The 18,784-nt window shown below is 36.2% G+C and overlaps 1 protein-coding gene and 1 long non-coding RNA gene across 2 annotated transcripts in view; one reads left to right on the top strand and one right to left on the bottom strand.

Annotated features, from left to right (window-relative positions):
- The window catches only part of PTPRD (protein tyrosine phosphatase receptor type D), a 1,977,099-nt gene that overhangs the window by 382,385 nt on the left and 1,575,930 nt on the right, over positions 1–18,784 (top strand). The window lies entirely within an intron of this gene.
- LOC311629901 overlaps positions 1–18,784 on the bottom strand; it is a 1,265,484-nt gene that overhangs the window by 231,681 nt on the left and 1,015,019 nt on the right. The gene's annotated exons all lie outside the window — the stretch shown is intronic.

Raw genomic sequence — 18,784 nt, 5'->3', positions numbered from 1 at the left:
GCATTAAGGGATAATTTGAAAAAGAATACATGTTGTAAAAATAAATATGTCATCCTAAAAGCTAAATGTAAAGATGCTGTATTGTCTCCTCACCTTATTTAGCATTATTTCTAAAGTCAGCCCCATACCAACTGTAGTATATGGAAATGAAAAGGGGATCTCAGAGTTTTACCTAGATTCAACTCCCACCAAAAGCTGGAATCAGTTCAATAACATGGCCGGCATATGGTCAGCAGCCTCTATTTGAAACTTCTGGTGTAAGGGGGACTCTGTCAGGTCTGATCAAATAATCAAATCAATATATGCTCTGCTGGGAAACTGACATTCCCTTTAGCTTAGACCACATTCCATTTACTAAGACCAGTAACTTTCCCCTCTGGTCTTGCCCGGGATCCGGACCAGCCCAGAGAATTCCTTCTCCCTCCTCCCAAAAAGCCTGCCTGGAATCCTTTAAAGTCACTCACTCCCCATCCTTGGCTTCTGGTGCTGTTTGATGCCTCAATCCATCTGGATTCCATATGATAAAACAAACACACAAACAAACAAACAAAAAAACACATGATAACTATTTGCCACTTTTGGCCTTGTGTGTTCCTTTTTGGGTGACCCTAATTAGGCTCCTAATTTTTAAGAAAATTGAAGATGCTATGGCTAGATTAGTGCAATGCTGTTGTAATGAGCCAAAACTCTTTCTGCAAACTCTACCTGGGGAGGCTGTGGTCTTGCTTTTGAAGCATGTCTTTTACTACATTTTCTTGCATGTAAAAGCTGAAGAAATCTGAGGACAGTTATCATTTTCCTCATGCCTCTTTTCCTTTCCACTCGGAGTCCTTTCTTTATTTGAAAACACATCTACTTTTCTCAATGTCTATTTTTTTTCTGTCACGGATGCTTATCATGCAGTCAAAATCTGTCAGAAAACATCTGCCCAGCAATTGAATGTCAGCATGGCCCCCTTTGGCTCCAACACGGAAGGAGAGCCATTTACTCTCTGGGTTCACATTTTAAATATTATCTGCATCTGAAAATGAGGGACATGGCATCTGGCACTTCCGCGGTGGCTGGGAATCGAATGAGAGGACTTGTAAAGAGCCCTTACCTGCTTCCTGACATTTCATGGGTTCTCACTATTGTTATTTCCTGTGTTCTGTCTATGGCTTGAAGGTAAATAATAGTGGCTGATGCCTAAAATTTTCTTGATAGAATAGAAAACAGAGGTGGGCAAAATCCAGTGAGAAATGTTAAGCCTTCCATAAATATTTATTGGTTGTTTATAAGGTTCTGCTTTTGTAACACGTAGATTGATTGTGAGGGGTGGGAGTAGTAAAATATATACATATATTTATAGGTGAAAAATATCAAGTTGCAAGAACTAATTATACACTAAATAATTATGGTAAAAAAAAATAGAGTATCTGAGACCATAATTGTGTATAAAAATACACAAGGAGATATGTAATACAAGATAAATAAGTACCAGTTTAAATAGCATAGTGAGCAAAACATTTGTCCTTAAGAAGTTCTAGACCTAACCTCAGCTATAAAATAAAAGAGGATTTGAAAAGCTGAAGGAAAAAGGAAAAGAAGAAAAGAAGTTAGGATAAATAGAGAAAAGGGAAAAAAATTGTGTAAATATCTTTTGTATGCCTGTGTGTATAGCTATCTTATTTTAACATAATGATAGTCTTCACTTAACTCCAAACTTTGTTTAGCTAAAAGTGAACCAAAGGGACAACTGTGAAAAATAGTGACCCTTATGCATCTTTAAAATGCATTTTTTTTTAAATTATAAAAAAAATATCATTGAACATAAATCTCACATTGCACATTACATTTACAATTATAATATCCAAACCAATTTTGGAAAGAAAGATATTGTCATAGGCTAAACATAATTGTTATTGGATATAATGCATTCATATCATTTACTTTGGGTATTTCAACATCCATTTTTGTACCTTTGAGATCTCAAGAGGCAAATTAATCTACTGGAGAATAGATGTATTGTTAAGTAAACCTCTCCAGCTGTTTATCTGCTTCCCAAGTTTTGATTAAGCACCATCAGTGAAAATGAAATTTCATTTCATCCTTTCTATGCTTCCTTTGTCCTTGCCTCTAACAGTCCTGTAATGGATTCTGCCTCTCATTTTTTTCCAATTATGCCTATAATGCTAATGCCTTTAGGCATCAAATGTCCTGTGACTCTTTTCTGACCCACCTCTTCAGGCAGTCATTATAACTTTCTGCTTCTATTGCTATACTCCGTTTGCTAGAGCTGATCATACTTAGCCATTGGCTGTAAGGTGCTGCTTGACGCTGTCCTCCTCTCAGGCACTGTCTGTCATTCATGCCTGACCATTCACTCCTTATGTTCCGGTCAATCAGAAGTACTGTGCTTCAAATTCTCAAATGGTACCTATTCTTTCCCTCAACTCTACTATACACTCATTGGGAATGCCTTTCTGCTCTCATTCATTCTTTTTGTTGATTTTACTTGAATGAAGCTAATGCTTCTAAATATTTTTTTATATATTTAAGAAAAATACATAGTACGTATCAATACAATATGAGAGTAAGTGAAAATTTTCACATAAGCTATTCATTGAACAGAAGATCTTTTCTTCTATTCAAGTCAGTAATTTAAAAAGTTTGGATAGAAGATCCAAATAATTTTAAAAGGTTGAAATAGCCAAAATCCAGGAATAAGTAATTCTAGTCCTAAGATTGTTATTTGAGGTCCAGAAATATAGCTTATATTTCATAGAAATCTTAAGTCATATTTAATTGACATAAGATGTCTTAAAGACTATTCATATGTTATTTCTGGGCTTTTCTTATTGTGTTCTTCTCTTTAGTTATTGCTTCTCTCTCTACTTTTCCTCTAAGTCTTCTTCAGAGACCCATTCCTAGGGTGGCCCATTGGGCCTCTGATGAAAAGTGCTTTTCCATGTCTCAATTTATCACTTGATCTACCCCCAAACATTGATGCCTCTATTTTTTTTGAAGCTTCTCCCAAAGCAAATGCTATTTATTGGTGAAATGCATTTTTAAATTCCTGTATCTGTCTGTGTCTAATAGTTGTGCTGATAAATAATGGTGGGTTTTATAATAAAAGAAAACAGTATAATTTCAAGAGAAACATCAAAAGTGCTCTATTCAAAGTAATGTCTATTGCTAGCTACACATTTCCCCAATCTTTCAGGTAATTTGAGGATACCATCCCAATAGAACTTTTCTTGTTTTGAGGCAAACCATTCAGAGACCCAATTTTCCACTTCTTTGTATGTTTTGAGGTGTGTTCAGAAAGTGTGTATGACATCGATCCGAACAAGTGGTAATCTGAAGGAGCAAGGTCTGGTGAATACAGCGGGTGGGTTAATACTTCCCAGGCAAGATCTTTTAACATGTTTTTTTTTTTTTTTAATCTGGTTTTGAAGTGTGTGATGGTAAATCATCATGAAGCAAAATTACTTTGCCATGTCTTCTGGCACATTCTGGCCATTTCAGAATCAAAGCATAGTCCAAATAGATTATTTGTCAGGTAACCATCAGTATTAACAGTTTCACCTCATTTTAGAAACTCGTAATAGACCACACCTTCCTGATCCCACCAAAGGCAGAGCATTGTCTTCTTTCTGAAGCAATTTGGTCTTGCCGTTGATGTTAATAGTTGACCTGGATCAACCCATGATTTTATGCACTTGAGATTCTCAAAATAAATCCACTTTCATCACCAGTCACAATTCAATGCAAAAAAAGACTTTCTTTTGTACCATTGAAACAACATTTTACTGATGACTTTTCTATTTTCCATTTGTCTTCCATTCAGTTGACATGGCACCCATTTTCCTTCCTTTAAAATCTTTTCCATTGCTTGTAAATGATCGGAAATTGTTTGTTGAGCAACGTTTAATCTTTCTGCAAGTTGTTTTTGAGTTTGACACACATCTTCATCCAATAATGTGTGTAATTGTTGGTCTTCAAACTTTTTTGGTTGACCTGGACATTCTTTGTCTTTCACATTGAAATTATCACTTTTAAAGCATTTAAACCAGTGTTCACAAGTATCTTGAGATGGAGCATGTTCACCATAAGTTTCCCCATGTATTCAGCTGCACTTTTCTTCAAAATAATGAATTAAAACTTCCTGCAAAAGCTCTTTCTTTGGCACAAAATTCAACTTTTTTTTAAAATGTATATTTTATTGATTTTTTACAGTGAGGAAGAGAGAGGGATAGAGTTAGAAACATCGATGAGAGAATCATTGATCAGCTTCCTCTTGCACACCCCCTACTGGGGATGTGCCCACAACCAAGGTACATGCCCTTGACTGGAATCGAACCCGAGACCTTTCAGTCCGCAGGCTGACGCTCTATCCACTGAGCCAAACCGGTCTGGCAAAATTCAACATTTTTAAACATAAAAATATCTCTGATGTTAACTTAAGAAAATTTGACATATGAAGTTTTGAAGCTTGCTGTCAATACAACAAAATAGCATGGATATCAAATCGCATATGTATCCAACATATGTGTAACTCCATGTATTAAAAAAATTCGCATTATTAACTAGTACACCTAGTAATTGTGCCATGCAGGAAGATCATTAATACTCTCAAAGGGCTGATTTCTTTAGTATATCATAAAAGCCATAACATAGCCTTTGTATCTTGGAGATAGATTTCCCTGTAAGAAGTAAGGATGAATTTGTCTAAAGAAAAAACTGTGATGAAATTAGGGAGAGAGTAATGCCTCCTATGGAATTAATTATTCAAAGTTTTCATGCCCTGTAAGAAAAAGGGATGTTATTCTATGAAAGGGAATAATCTCATATTTCTGTACTATCAGAATCCATTCATATCTTCAATTTATATGGCCGCCATCATATTTTAAAGCCAGTTTAATTCCCACTCAGTTTCTCAATGACTAGTTTTGTAATTAGATTCCATGTTTTATCCAAAGTAAAAATAACTCACTCTAGATAGAATGTATCAAAGAAAAAAAAGTCAGGCTAGGGCCACATGGTGAAACATGTTTAGGGGACAGTGGCAGTAATTTAACATCAAACTCTCAGCGGTTGCACCATACATCACACATTTGATTTGTGTTCGTGTGTGTGTGTGTGTGTGTGTGTGTGTGTGTTCTTCCTAGTACTTTTTAAAAAATATATATATTTTATTGATTTTTTTACAGAGAGGAAGGGAGAGAGATAGAGAGCTAGAAAAGTCCATGAGAGAGAAACATCGACCAGCTGCCTCTTGCACACCCCCTACCGGGGATGTGCCCACAACCAATGTACATGCCCTTGACCGGAATCGAACCTGGGACTTTTCAGTCCGCAGACCGACGCTCTACCACTGAGCCAAACCAGTTTCGGCTCTTCCTAGTACTTTTTAACCATAATGTGAAGTTGTGTACCATAATGTATTGTATTCAGATTGTTCTGTTGAATATTTCTCAATGTTATATGCATTTTCCCTTTAAGGTATTTATTTGGCTTAGAGTACAAATTTAATACTAATTTGTTCTCATATTGCGATGGGTTAAAATGTTCAGCTTTTTCTGACAGAAGTTGATAAGACATTAAAAAGTTACCCAGATTCTACATTGAGATGTACTAGGTAAAATTTTATATTTGAGGACTACTTAGGTCACCTAATAATGAATTTAAGAGTGTTAGTAACAGCATGTAACATTTATAGTGCTTATTTTGTGCCACGAATGCTCTAAACATGTTATACATGTTAACTAATTTAACCCCCAAAATGGAACTTGGAGTGAGCTGCTCTTACAGCTCTGTTCTCATGTGAGGAAACGGAGGCACAGAAGGGCTCAATGACTTTTCCCAGATTCCGGGTAGTAAGTGAGGGAGCCAGGGTGAATGAATGTTTCTGTAATGTATGTTTTCCAGAATCCTGAGTATAAGATGTGATTGTAAAGTGTTGATTATTTATTGTTGCTCTGAATTGTTACTACTAGGTACCATAAATAGCTTGAGTTCTCTACAGTCGGAATAAATAAGGTCTGATCTTGTATAAAAGCAATTTGGAAAAAAGAACAACAACAACGGTATATAGAAACTAGAATGAACTTACAAAGTGGTACCTGACCAAATTTATGTTGACAAGACCTAATTTGCAATAAGAACTCTAAATGGCTTTTGAGTAAATTAGTTTATATTTTTATTTTCTTGTACGCTCAAAGTATGTAGCTCTCTAGAGTTCTGAGTATGTCAAATTTATAATTTTAGGCTTCTCAGTATTAATGAGTGAACTATCAAATTACTAGTTAATTCTGTTTGAATATTGTATCTCAGATTTGTAATCTACATAACTTATATTGTAAAATACTTATTTAATGGCAAAATTACTAACCTAGAGTATATGAACCTGAACTGTATTTTTAAAAAGACAGTGTTATTCCACCATATCCTTTCACCCCTGCCCAGATTATTTCTCTTCATAGTATTTTCAAAGACATTAAAGACCTTATAACTGATTATATTTTAATCTTTAGACAGAGTTTATGAAAGAGGTACATTTTGATTCTCAGCTAACTAAGGCTGCACAATAGCTTACAATTATATATTTGCATGTCATGACTATTAAAGCTTTACTTACATTCAGTAAAATTCACCATTTACATATACACTAAGTGGCCAGATTATTTTGTTCTCTGAATGCATAATAATCTGGCCACTCAGTGTGTGTGTGTGTGTGTGTGTGTGTGTGTGTGTGTGTGTGTGTGTTTACTGGAGGCCCAGTGTATGAATTCATGCATGGTTTGGGTCCAGCCAACCTGGCCAGGGGGAGGGGACATGGGTGGTTGGCCAGCCTGCCTGCTAGTCAAACATCTGGTCAAGGGGATAATTTGCATATCAGTCTTTTAAAATATAGAATATACACTGAGTGGTCAGACTATTATGCGTTCAGAGATCCTAATAATCTGGCCACTCAGTGTATATTTCATTTACTTTTGGTGAATATGTAGACTCATGAAAAAAACTACTACAGTCAAATAAAACATATTTTCATCTCCTCATAGAATTCTTTCTAGCCTTTCTGTAGTCAAGTTCCCCTTCCACTCCCAGCCTTTGGCAACCACTGATGTGATTTCTATCACTAGATAGCCTTTTTAACCGTGTCCACAATTGGAAGCATACAGTAGGTAGCCCTTTGTGTCTGGCTAGTTTCATTTAACATAGTGTTTTTGAGATTCATCCATGTCATTGAACATATAAAAAGTTTGTCCCATTTCATTTCTGAGTAAAAATTTGTTTTATAGAATCTAGCTTAATTTTGATAACTACATTATTTTCTCCCCTGCCCCCGCACCCCCCCCCCCCCCCCCCGATTCCCTCTTGGCTTCTTCACTGCTCTGTTTTATATTTTTGGTATCACACTTATCACACAAATGACCTTCAGTTATTTTTGGTGCAAGGCAAAGCATAGATGGTTGGATGATAGAGTGATAAAGTAGACCATAGAGTAAATTGACCTTGTCACAAGCATTTATAACACAACTAGGGGCCGAGTGCACAAATCATGTACCTTGAAAGGAACTGTGGGCCACAAGGCTGTGGAAGGCACAGAGACTGGTCTTGGCCCATCCTCTGCACTCCCACCTTGCCCGTCCCACCACAGCCCCCAGTATCCTGTCTGCCCAGCAGCCCTGCTCCTGCCAGCACCACTCCCATGCACTGATGGCGCCGGCCCCGCTCACACCTGCTGGCGGTGTGGAGTGATTGAGGCTGGCCCTAGCACCGGGTGCAACTGGGACCAGCTCCATCAGCAGATGCAAGTGGCAGCTGTTGCCCAGATTGCCCCTTAGGAGCAGGGGGAGGTGGAGAAGCCCTGGTGGTGATCCGGGCCATTAGCTGCCCGCATCCACTGTAAATTACCAAATTTTCAGTAACCACCAGAGGCTTGCTCTGATGACAGCAACTGGAGCCTCATCTTGATCTGGCACCCCTGTTCACCTGCTTCACCATCCCGCAGCATCTCATGCCCTCCATGTTCTGCACTCTGCCGCCTGCTGCCAATGCCTGCCATGTTTTGCGTGCACCCCCTCTGGTCAGTGCACGTCATAGTTACTTAGATATTTACTTCATAGTGAAATAAATGTTCACATTGGAAAGGCCTATTCTTTTCCTTTTGTCTATCACTGCTGAACTTAAGCTTAAGTAATATGACAACTCATTAGCGTTGTGGCCGTTGAGGGAAATGATCCATATAAAGCATGGAAGAGTGGTTGAAAGACTGTAAGACCTCAATAAATGTCAGCTGTTCTTATCAACGGAACCAGAAATATTATTAAAATATAGGAGAGTAATTTAATGTGCTCTTTAAGGTCCAGATATTTAAAATATTATAGCCAATATAAAGGCATGGAGTATTTTTAGAATTAGCTCTAAATAGAAAAAAATAGTTTAAGCACTCCTTTTAGTATGTGTAATGTGCCTGATGCAGGTATGAGTTTGGTGGACCTATTCACAGATTGAAATAAAATGAACTTGTGCTAGCACATATCAGTAACACATGATTTCACCCAAGAATCTAATATCTCACAACCTGTTTCTTGATCAGCAAACAATTCTGATTTTCAAGGATTATGGTTAAAAAAATTATATAAACATAAAATATGCATGTTAATATAAATATACATGTATACTAGACTATCAATAAGTGACAGTTAATCTTGTGGCTATGGATTAATGTATCTGATATTTTTAGAAGATGCTAGCTAACTAAAATTTAAGAGAAAAAAAATTCTGCTAGTTCAGATGAAGAGAATAAGCACTGAGAAGAAGCAGCAATGGCAATAAAAGTGTAGAGACATGGTAGTGATATTGCTTTTTATCCTTCCAAAATTATACTTTGGCTAAATTCTTGCTTTGAATACTTTGTTTGTTATCATTTTGTTTTAGAGGATTTTTGGTGAAAGAAGCCAAAATGAATTTATGTGAATAGGAGAATTGTCAGTTTGTTTGCCTTTGTGTTACATTTAAGCACAGCAGTAATTGATCATTTTAACAATTATAATCATACATTTTCCAAAGCATCTGATTAAATATGTTTTCTAAGACTTTAGGGATTTTTAAATAGCTTTTAATTTAGCTATCTTTTCTTCATTAGTGCACACAATAATGCAAAACTAGTATTATTAAAGTAATAGAAAAAATGTTTCCTTTTTATCTAAAAACATCCATAAATTATTTTCTTAAACTTTATTCCAGATACTCTGCATATTATCCAAAAAACAGATTCTCTGCTATAGGAAGGAATACGAATAGAATTTTAAAAAGAAATTCTGTATGCGATTATTGGCATCCTGAAAGAACTCTTTTCAAATGTATTCATAAACACAGTTTCTTGACATTTTAAAGCTAACAACCCTATTCCTGTGTCCTTTCAGAAAATGCTGCCAATGCCCAAATATGTCCATATTTTTTATCCTGCTTTACATTTATTTACTGTAGAATAATTACTATGCTCAAGTGATAGTACTTTATTTAATTTTATATCTCTCCCAGGTAATCACCAAGTCCCAGCCCCAATGCTCATATAGTCCTTAGATTCTAAATATAATTTTTGAGAAGGGTATATGAGTAGATTATTTCCCCCAGTTCAGATTTTTAAAGTCATAAGTGGAGTAAGCATTTTGCCAAAAAAACATTACTTGGTTACTTCAAGGTTGGTTACTTCAAGGATGAAAGGAAGGAAGGAAAGAAGGAAGGAAGGAGGGAGGGAAGGAAAAAGGGAGGGAGTAAAGGAAGGAGGGAGAGAGTGAAGGAAGGAGGGAGGGAGGGAGGGAGAATGGAAGAAAAGAATGAAGTAAGGGAGGAAGGGAGGGTCTCCAAAGAATGGAGAATGCTTACCAGTGGAGAGGTCAATAAAACAGGGAGAGGGAGGCTGAAGAATATCTCGGAAAATAGCCAAAGTTATCTTTATTGAACATACCTTCTGAATAAGAAACACAAACAGACCTATATTATAATAAGAGGAATTTGAATTTTTGTGAAAGGGAATATAATAGTAGTGGAAGGTTTGTAAGATGCTTTTAGACTCCATGTCCATGGAACTCTGGAGAAATAAGGCAGGTATCTCTCTGCTTGGAAAGATTTAGGCTCTCATCCTTTCCGGAATCATTAAGTGTAGACTTACAGATCCCTGCTGTACCATTTTCCTCTTGTGATTCTGAAATCCTCATTAACGTTGTTTTCAGGCTAGGCTTACTCCTCTCTACCGGGATCCATAGAAGGTGGTTATGTCTCCGTTGCTGAGCTATTCCTTTCCAAGCATGTGCTTTCATGATCCGAGAAGCAAAGTTAGGATTTGGAAACTGGTGAGGAATAAAGAACACCCGGTTTAATGTCTCAGGTTGTCTTAATTTAATTTAAACTTACCCAGTTTGAAAACTCATGACATTTGAATACTACAAAAATATTGTTCTCTATGCAATATTACGTTTTTCCTATTGAAGTTATTAAGTTATTGGTCTATATCAGACTTTTATATTATTACATTGAGTGGGGGGGAGGGTTCATTGCTTATGTGACAAACTTTTTTTTTTTTCTAAATCACAACCTTAACAACACCTTGATTTCACCCCAGTGAAACTACTGATTTAGGTTCTGGCTTTCATAACTGTAAAAGAATAAATTTCTGTTGTACTAAACCATACAAGTTGTGGTAATCAGTTAAGTAGCCATATGAAATGAATACAGAGTGTTTATATGGTAACACCACAGGCCATTACAGGGGCTGGATTTATCTAAGGAGACATTCCACAAGTCTTCACGTCCTTCCAGAGTATATATCTGCCAATTAAACAGCAACAACAACAAAAAACAACTTATTCAACCTAAGGGTCATCATTACTCTTTTTTTTCTCTCCCCCACAAAGCCCACCTTTAGCAATAAATTATATTTTTTCTCTCAAATCAACAAAAACGTCAGTTATAATGAAATATGTGTTACCGACTTTGGCATGTAAAATAATGGTCAAAATGGTTTATCCATCTTAATCTAGTACTCATTTTGTTCCCACAAAATAGTTTATAATAGCTCAACAAACAACTGTGATTAGTTAACTACTACCCTGGACACTGTGGGCACAGTTCAGTGTATCTTGGTTGACATGCACTTAGGTATTTCTACTAGAAACCGTTTAGAAAAAAGAATTTAAATAGTCTCGGTGAGGTAGAGTAGAAAAGAATAATAAGAAAATCGTTGTAGAAAAGTCTGATAAGCGCTGCTGCAGTTGGACATGAAAGTTGCTGTGGGAACATTGAAGAATCCCCTGAGAGCCTGGGGAAACCGGGAAAGGACTCTCAGAGGAAGTGCCATTGGAGGCAGAACTGGAAGGGTGACCGAGCACCTCAGATCATATTGGATACATCCTGATGGGCACAGAGAGAGAGTCCACCGGGAACAGCTTTTGTGGGGAGTTGTTTTTAGTTCTTACAAAATTACATCTTAAGAGTATGTAGCAAGAATGGAGGTTTTGTAGTTACAGATTGTTTTCTCCCTTCCAATATGCTCAATTACCTTTATGATTCTTTATTTTAATGTTTAAATGTATAAAATATTATTTCCTTCTTTAGTAAGTATTTAAATTTATATTTAAGAGGTGTTCATATTAATAGCCATCAGGGCAATCAATACACAAAATTATCTCTATTTTTTACCAAAGTTTTATAACACTTGTTTTGTAAGGAACAATAATAAAAGGATATTTATTTTTGTTTGTTTTTAAGGATCTAGATTTTCTGATATTAAGAGATTTATGGAAGGGTAGACATTACATTAAAAAAATTATATTTCAATTTACTCATGGTCTTGGCCTGTGTAGGCTCCCCAAATGAGTGAAACATAATCCAAGGTCCAGATTTTCTTTAAATCACCAGCACCCAAAGCATTGAGAGGCTAATTAATATTCATCTGATCCAATATCCTTTGACACTTTCTCCAACACGGATCTTCACTCAACTCGGTTTTGTCAACTAAACCAAAAGATCTCATCCTGCATTATTGCTTTTTCCTATTCCCAGTGTTAAAACGAGCCAGTTCATTAATTAGATCAACATTTGCTTAGCGCGCCTACTTGATGGCCAGGCGGCTGGTCAAGGGAACACTTCCTGTCCTCTGCGGTACCTGACAGTCTCTACACTTTGCTTCAAGACTCATAATCCTTATTTCGTGCTCCATCCTACGTACACCCGGGGAGGTGTTTTTCTAAAGTGGTGATCTGAATATCACATTAAGTTTCCTAACCTGTCAGTAGTTTTTTCATTCTACTAGAATTAAAATCTCTAACATAATCACCATTACTCTTTCTTTATTTTTTAAAATATATTTTATTGATTTTTTATAAAGAGTCAGGGAAAGAGAAAGAGCTCTAGAAACATCGATGAGAGAGAGTCAACGATCAGCTGCCTCCTGCACACCCTCCACTGGGGATGTGCTGGCAACCAAGGTACATGCCCTTGACCAGAATCGAACCTGGGACCTTTCACTCCACAGATCAACGCTCTCACTGAGCCAAACCGGTTTCAGCTGGCACGCTCTTTCTTTTCCTTAAGTCCATGTGGTGATCCTCCTCTGAATGAGCATTCTCCTCCTCTCTCCTCCATACTTGCCTTTGCTTCTGGGTCTTTGTGTGTCCTGCTGCTGTTCCTTTGCTGCGGAAGCTCTGGTTCCCATTCCCTCATATTTCACCAAACTATGGCTCATTCCTAGAGTCTCAGTCTATATTTGACTTTTCTAGGAGGAAGTTTCTGATTTCACACTGGTATAGGGCTTTACCCTGCTCTATATGACTACAGAACCCTATAATTGCTTCTTCTTAATATTTTTTTTATACAATTGCCTCTGTTTGCCTTGTTTCCGCAGTGACTTTTGCGAGGGCATCATTCATATTTGTCCTGTTGCTTGTTGAAGGAGATTGCAAAACATGTTAAAAAAAAATTCTCCCCTGAAAATCCTTTCTCAAAATGATATTATACCTCCCTGTTTTAAGAGGTGAAATCTATTTTTCCACCTAATGGTGTCTTTGCTAGACTTATGACTTGTTTTAACTTATAAAATGCTGCAGAGGGTTAGCCATAAACTTTAAAAGGTATTACAGAATCCAATCTCAGCTCTTTCTAACCTGAGACCCTCCAATATACAGAACCTGGGCTAGCTTCCTGAAGGATGAAAGACTGATGGAGAGAGACTCAGCCAGCACACACTCCATGCATATGTGAATGAGACCACCTTAGAATCTCCAGCTATAGTCTAGCTGCCAGGTAATTGTTACAGCCTGAGTGTCCTCAGGCAAGACTGGTTTAAACTGCTAAACAGCAGAATGAGTTAATACAATTATTGCTGTTTCAATCCCCTAAGCTGTTAGGATGTTTTGCATCAATCAGGAACCGATATAATTGTATTCACAGTGCCTGTCCAAAGTATTCCTGGTACATACACGGTAGGATAAAAATTAACCCACCTGTTGCTCACTGCTGCTGAAATGTGTCTTCATTTTCTGAGTAATACATTCTCCGCAATGGCAATGGCTTTGGACCTAGAGAAGTATTTATTTTCCAAAATCAACTGTATTATTCTCAAACTTGTGGAAGCAGCTTTATTTGCAAAAATATGTTATTTCTCAATATATATTATATGAAATGTAAAAATATGCATCTTTCTCACTAGTTATTTCTTAGAAAACTAAATGGAATGATTAGAAACATTAAAAAAAATGTAAAATGTTTTAAAAATGCTATAAATTTGGTGTGGCCATGGCACCTACAAAGGATTGAGGAAAACCTTTCAAATTTTGAAGAATTCTACATTCAGGTTGATTTACAAGTGATTCTTATTCCTTTTTAAACCAGAACTAGAAAATGTGTTATGGGTGGTTTTCCTGCAAGATGGACAGCTCAAAAGCCTTATTTAAAAAGAAGTCTTGGCTTTACATCAAAGGATTCTGAAGTGAATGTAGACATGCAGACTTTAAAATTAAATGAAATGTTTAAGTATGCCAGAATCATGCTTTTATGAATTCTACTTTAATAAAAATTTTTCAGTTAATCAATCACTTATAATCCCTATCGTGCCATCTAAGATATTTGAGTTACACATACATATTCATAAAATGAATGCACCTAAGTAGAGAGAGTCAAGGATAAAAGGACGAATAGTATTTCTGGTTGGGACAAACTGCGTAAATGAAGAAAACTTCAGCAGAAAATACCATAGAATTCCAAAATAATGTACTAGTATGGATTCCCAGAGGGAAGAGGGATGGGTGAAGGGAGCAAAGGATAAAGTGAGGGGGGGGGGGGTGGATGGTGATGGGGGAGACTTGACTTGGGGTGATAAACACACAATACAATATGTAGATGATGTATTATAGAACTGTATACCTGATATATAATTTTATTTACCATTATCAACCAATAAATATAATAAAGTATTTTTTAAAAAAAGGGAAAAATCAAGACAAAATATTGTTAAATAATGTTGGGCAGCAGGGATATAGAAGATGAGGAGAAACAGAGTAGTGAAGTGTTGCCAGGATGACGTATCAGAACTCTACTGTAGCCATCTCTGTCAAACAAAAGAGTTTAATATAGGTTCACTAAAAAAGGAAAACCATGGCTGATTTTTTAAGAGAACACAAAATTGACCCTTCCTGGTTGGTGTGGCTCAGTGGTTGAGTGTCAGCCCATGAACCAAGAGGTCACAGTTTGATTCTCTGTCAGGGTACATACATAACCAGGTTGTGGGCTTAATTCCAGTTGCGGGTGAGCAGGAGGCAGACAATCGGTGATTTTTCTCTCTCATTGATATTTCTCTATATATATATATCCCTCTCCCTTTCCCTCTTCCTGAAATTAGTAAAAACATTAAAAAAAGAAACAAAAACAAATTGACCCTAGTACATTCTTGGAAGGTAATTCTAGCCATATTGTAAATCACAAGAGATCGAGTCAGGAGAGACCAGTGGGAGACATTTGCCAAAATACAAGTGAGAGGTGATGAAAAACAGTTACAAATTAACTGTCCTTATCAGTGTGGTAGAATAACCCATGAAAATGCAAGTGCGTTTTTCTAAAGCAGAAGGGTTCTGCTGCCCTTGACCTTGCAACCTTAACCCCAAAGCACAGGAAGGAGAGGAGCTTCAGTATGTGAGGGAAGTGTAACAGCTGCCTCTTCTGTATCTTTTGGAAATCTGATGTTTGACCATGCAGAATAAGAGACTCGTTGCCAGTTAAAACTGGAGATTTGAGGGATCAAGCCTGAGACTCTCAATTCACATTTTAATTAGGAAATATTTGTGCAAATGCCTCATTGGTGGTATTTTAGAAGTTCCTAATAGAATATAAAATCAGGATACTAATGATATCCAGGCAGTGATCAGGAAATTAAGTAATACTGGTTAAATCTGAATCTTATAAATTACTTAGAAACCAAAAACTGTGCTATATTGCTAGTTTGAAAGGAGAGTGGTAGGAATGACTCATTTACACATAAATATATGTGTGTGCCTTTGTACAAATATATATATATATATCTTATTGCACATATGGTGCTTTGCTAGATGCTATGGGAGAGAGCAAAGTGTAAAAAAAAAGCAACATTTTTCACCATAAAAGAGAATTTTAAAAATTAGAGAGTCAAAGTAAGAACAATTTTAAACAGTAATCTATAGATTATTTAAAATAAATTTATATAAATTGAATAAAACATAATAGGATTTTTTGTATATTGGTCACTAAAAAATCAAAATATTTTTTCTTTCCTGGTATGGGATTGGGATATTAGGATAGTTACTCCTCTCAGAAACATTAATACTGGGGATTCTTAAAAATACCAAGAAGTCAGTGGGTTTGGTAATTATGGAGTTATTTAATATGGATAACAGCAGCTTAGAGTTTTCTTGAGCAGTGGTCTCTCTCAGATCTCAAAATATTCTGAAAAGTGTATTGTATCTTGTGACAATACGCTGGGTATTGTCATGCAGACAGTTTACACACTTGAGAATACTATTTTGTGTAGTGTGCTTAATGTTCCACACTTCTGTGATTCTGGGTACTGCATTTTTATAGCATTTGGTGATTTTATTTTTTCTACCAATGTTATCTATGGACCAAAAGCCTACCTTGACAAGGCCAGTCGTTTTAGAAACCCCACCAAATATAGTTCAGTGTTAATTTTGTTTGGGTGAGGATTTGTAAAAGATGACAAATGTATTGTGATATAATAATGCCATCCTTTCATCTGTCATATTGCTAAATCAAAGTGCAAGTGTTGCATTAAGGTGAAAAAACACTTTCTTCTTACTTTTTCTTTTAGTCATTTAAGAACTAAGATCAAATGGAAATAAATTGGACCTGGGTAAACAAGATTATAAAAATGTTTACTCCGTAGACCAATGAATTAAAAGCAAAAGGATTGATCATATATCTTTGAAGTCCCAAACTATGAGGAGAATTCTAACGATACCTTGCACATGGGTCAGCTGCTGGAAGCAGCGGCCTCTCAGGCTGAATTTAGTTATGCTGAACTTTTCTGAGTCTGGTTCTTCACCCCCGAATCCCCATCACTAACAAGGGCTGTTCTTTTTTTCCGGCACCACTGTCCATCAGCATTCTACATGCTTGTTGGACAAATGAGATGGTTGCTACTACACTGAGAACATGAGCCGTTAGTATGGAGAAGTAGAGATCAAATGTTGACAAATAAATAGATCTAGCAGAAATTCCTCTGGAAATTCTCACCTTTTATGCTAAATCATTTTCTTAAATATTTGCCATCCCCACAGGGAGTAAATATGGCGGATTTAATCAATTCTTGTGTTTCATTCTGATAGAATGTTATAATGTTTCATGGGTAATGAGTTTGTTTGTAGCCCACATTTGTGGATTCTATGAGCAGCAACAACAAAGAGGGGAAAAATCATGGTTCTACAGTGAATTCTTCTTAATAGATCAATTATAACCTGAGTGTTGATATGAAAAGATTTATCATCTAATTAACTGGCATTTTAAAAGTGTGAGCTTTAGAATCAAATTAGCCTGTGCTTTAACCATTATCTGGAACATATTAGCTATACAACCTTAGGCAAATTATTAAATCACCCAAAGGTGTTTGTAAAGCTCAAATAAAACCATTCTATAAGGCATATATGGAGATTAGCTGAGATAATTGATATATATGAAGTGCCTAGAATACAGCTTACCACAAAAGAGGAAACATGTAATTATCTTTCTCTCTCTTTTTTTTTCCTTCTGAAGACTACTTAAAGCAGAAAGTAAATTTTCCATTGTCACAGAAGATAATGCATTGTCCCAAAGTAGAAAATATCATTAAAATCATCGCTTCCCATGTTCAATATTTTTTTCTTATCTTTTTGGTCTGAATTATATCCTGGAAATTGAAAATCATCATGTGTACTTTTTCATTAAATGTAGTAAATCAGAGTTCACAAACAGCTAGGATATCATAGGCAAAATGTTCAAATTTTATAAAGATTAACAGTGAGATCACCTTTAATGCTCTTCTGGTAATAGTGTTATGAAAGAGCTAGTAAATATAGAAAGCAAAATCCTTTACTGCTTTCAATCTGTTTGTATAATATTAATAGTCTCCTTGTCTTGGAAAATGTGGTCTCTGCTCTTATACACAGGAGGTTATGAATGAGGCAACCACTTTCAACATTACTGTTGTGGTGATAGACCTTCATTCTATGCATTTGAATTCTCACTGCCTGAAGGTGCGATACCTAGAAAGGATAGCTGGAAAGAGCTATCGCAGATTATGAAGTGTCTACCCTTATGCCAGGATGTCAAGGGTCTCACCTGCCTTCGCTTATTTGATACTCAGAAAACCTCAAAGTTGTCATTGTGACTGTCTGAGGAGAAATCTCTGGCCTTGCCCTCATACCTCAGTTCTTTGATAAATCAGAAAAAAAAACACGTGAAAGCAACAAGGAGAAGGGAGAGAGAACTGAGAGAACCCATGGGCGGGATAGGTGTGCTCATACCACATAACACGATGCCTTTTATGTCGCTACTGTGTTACTCACCAGTGGAGCCCACATTTACCAAGCTTACACCTACACTGTACACACTGTGCTAGGAGGTGGGGGTTTACACACAAGTGCATGCTAATTCTCATTTTAGAGTTCTATAGTGGATTAGAACTAGGATTTCTTTTTTATTTAAACCAGTGAATAATCTCATTATTAAAATGTTTTGGAATCATTCTTTTATCTTACATTGTGATTTTTTTTCTTCCCTTCAGAGTACAATAACTTTTGTTCTAAGGGAGCTTTGAAAGTTACATATCCATGAATATGACTAGATGTGCTAAATTGTGTAAATTATGAATTAGTAAAAATATTTGCAGATACTCAGAATTATTACATGTAAGTAAAAATTAATATTATTTCTATCGAAAACTTAATGTGAGCACAATTATAATAGCTATCTCTCCATTACTGTTCAGATTTTTTCTACTTTATAATATGCTTGTGTATTCCATTGTTTGCTTACTAGTTTATTTATAGAGACACTGGAAAGACTGATTTTCTTGGAACTTGGTTTGACATTTTCTTTTAAAAAATAACTTCACAGTTTCTCATCTGTGTCTACCCTTTGACTCTTCACTTACTCTTTCATTTTTTTATCTTTCCTTTTTTCCCCTTTTATTATTTCATACCCAACCTAGATGCTGGGCAGCTCTAAATCCTTGAGGGAAAGCATAGAAACAAATGAATACACTTATTAGTAAACA

Source organism: Pipistrellus hanaki (genome assembly GCF_964339955.1).
Source record: "Pipistrellus hanaki genome assembly, chromosome: 11".
NCBI lineage: Eukaryota > Metazoa > Chordata > Mammalia > Chiroptera > Vespertilionidae > Pipistrellus > Pipistrellus hanaki.
Note: the sequence above shows the minus strand (reverse complement) of the source record. Positions and strands in the feature narration are given on the sequence as shown.